The sequence below is a fragment of the Palaemon carinicauda genome, chromosome 2, assembly GCF_036898095.1.
Source record: "Palaemon carinicauda isolate YSFRI2023 chromosome 2, ASM3689809v2, whole genome shotgun sequence".
NCBI lineage: Eukaryota > Metazoa > Arthropoda > Malacostraca > Decapoda > Palaemonidae > Palaemon > Palaemon carinicauda.
The window spans coordinates 66062135-66064634 of NC_090726.1; positions in this window are offsets into that span (position 1 = coordinate 66062135).

Genomic DNA, 2500 nt, shown 5'->3' on the forward strand with positions numbered 1-2500 from the left:
CAATATTCGAGTACTGGTTGAACTGCTGATGCTTACCTGTCGGCAGGGCAGCCAAAAGTGTATTGGCTTTCTTTATGTTTATATATTCGTGGTGACAGCGGGAAATGTACCGACCATCTTAAAGCTAATAGTATTTTCTTCATTGCCGAGTGTACTGTAGGCTTAACGGTTTGGGTTGTAACGTCCTCACTAATTTTTTGTGAAGTATGTTAAAGCTATTTCTTGGTTGTTGTATTCTGATTTTTGCTTTGGTTTTGAAAATCCGGGATTTTTAAATGTGTTTTACTACATAAATTGCACCATTTCTTGTGTTACCGTTAGTAATATGCTATAGAGCGGGGATCCAATAAAGGTACAAAGCTTAGATATTTGAGGTTGATTGGGATTAAGTTGAGAAGCAACTAAGTGTAGTAAAATATTAAATATTTAAAGAAATGTGTTGACTTGTTTTACTCTTTGGTGATATATATAATATATATATATATATATATATATATATATATTATATAATATATATATATAAATATATATATATCATCTATCTTCGTCTTGCGGATAAATAAGGCTTTGGTGTTAGTTGTAATGGTCAGTGGTGTAAACTGCGCTGACTGCAATTGTATTGAGAGAGAGAGAGAGAGAGAGAGAGAGAGAGAGAGAGAGAGTCTTAACGATAATGGTAATCGCATCATGAAGCAGAATCCATCGATTTTGCCATTTGATTAACATTGCATTAAACAAATCTGTGAGCGTCATGTTTTCCAAATCCGCCGTGGAACTAAAGAGCCATGGATGGTGGTGTCACATCCAATGTTTGGTAAGATTCCCTGTCACCCGTCACCCGAAAAGGATGAAAGAAGGAAGGGGGAGGGGGTTCAGCGAATGAAATTCCATACGAAAACCCCTCCGCCCCTTTCCCCTTCATCCTAACCCCCTCTTGAGGTTAATGGTTATGCCTAGACACGCTCCCATTGTGATGCGTATAATCCCCTGCCTGGCTACTGGTGTTTGTTTGTGTTTTTTTCTGTTGTGGGTTGGGCCGGGTTGCCAAGAGAAAGTCAAACAAATGCAATGGGGAAAAATAAAATGCGGGGCAACCCCAATTGCTGTATTGCTATCTTTAATTATTTTCAACCTAATATTAGATTTTGGTTGATAAGATTATTGATAGTTGCAGTTTCATGTTCTACCTCGATTGTTTTATCAGTCGGTTAAAGTGAAAATTAGGAATCATTGGAAAGTGAGTAATAGCTAACATCCTTTTTCAGTTCTTTACATATTGCGAAAAGTTCGGGTTTGATCTTTTTTCATTTTTTTTTCTTTCCTTCTCTTTGCTATGATTTTTTTTTTCTTTCAGGATTTGACAACGATGGAATACTTTTTACCCTTTTTTAATATGATTAAGTCTCTCTCTCTCTCTCTCTCTCTCTCTTCTCTCTCTCTCTCTCTCTCTCTCCCTCTCCCTCCCTCTCTCTCTCTCTGTGCATGGACCCTCCTGGGGTTGGGAATTTACCTGTCTCGTGTCTTAGCTGACCGGGTGGGTAGTTAGTATTTTCGTGTTGTAGTTTTCATAAATACATAACTTCAATGGCCGCGGGCTGTTACATTGTTATTAGTTATTCTTGTGTCCATTATTAAAAACGTAAAATGTATTCAGGTCCTTCCTTCATGAATTATGGCATTTTTAATTCCGGTCTCTCTCTCTCTCTCTCTCTCTCTCTCTCTCTCTCTCTCTCTCTCTCTCTCTCTCTCTCTCTTTTCGTTTTACTTTGCTTAAGTCACGCCTGGACATTTTTTTGCTGCACGAAGAGATTCTTTGTTATTCGGAATGGAAAGATGCCATCTCTGCAAAGCAGTATTAATTCTGAGCTCTTTGCAAGGAGACAGAGTAATTATTCGGTTGACTCTAGCCTGGAGCTCAGTTTTGTAGCAGAACAATACCAGTTGCCCCTACAAGATTAAAGCAGGAACATCACCCATATGTAGAGTAGAGGAAGGAAAGAGCAGAAATAAACTACAGTAAGGGAAAAAGAAATTAGATTTACCCCCAAGATATTTTTTTCCCCATGCGAGTGCTAACTTATTCCAGTTTTCTAAAGTGTCACCTTCATTTTGCATTGCTAAGTTTAGCGTAAAGAATTTCAAGCAGCGTTTGCTGGATCATTATTAGGTTCATTCTAATTCACCTGCTTAGTTATCCAATTCTGTTCTAGTTTCAAACGCTGAAATAGCGACATTCTTCAATGAAGTAAACATCGTTAATTTTTTACGCATCGACGATGTGCAAGGCTGAAGTAGAATTTATTTTAATGGCTACCTATGTATAGCTTTGTTTTTATGAAGCATTACTGTATGTTAATCCATTGAATAGTGTCCACCAATTATACTATAATGGCCTTTTCTAAGAGTCTTCTAGGAGGATTTTTTTTAGCCTGTTTTGAATGTTTCTTTATTAGGTAATTGTGCTTGCGTGCGCCTTATCAGAATAACCAATTGCGCACCT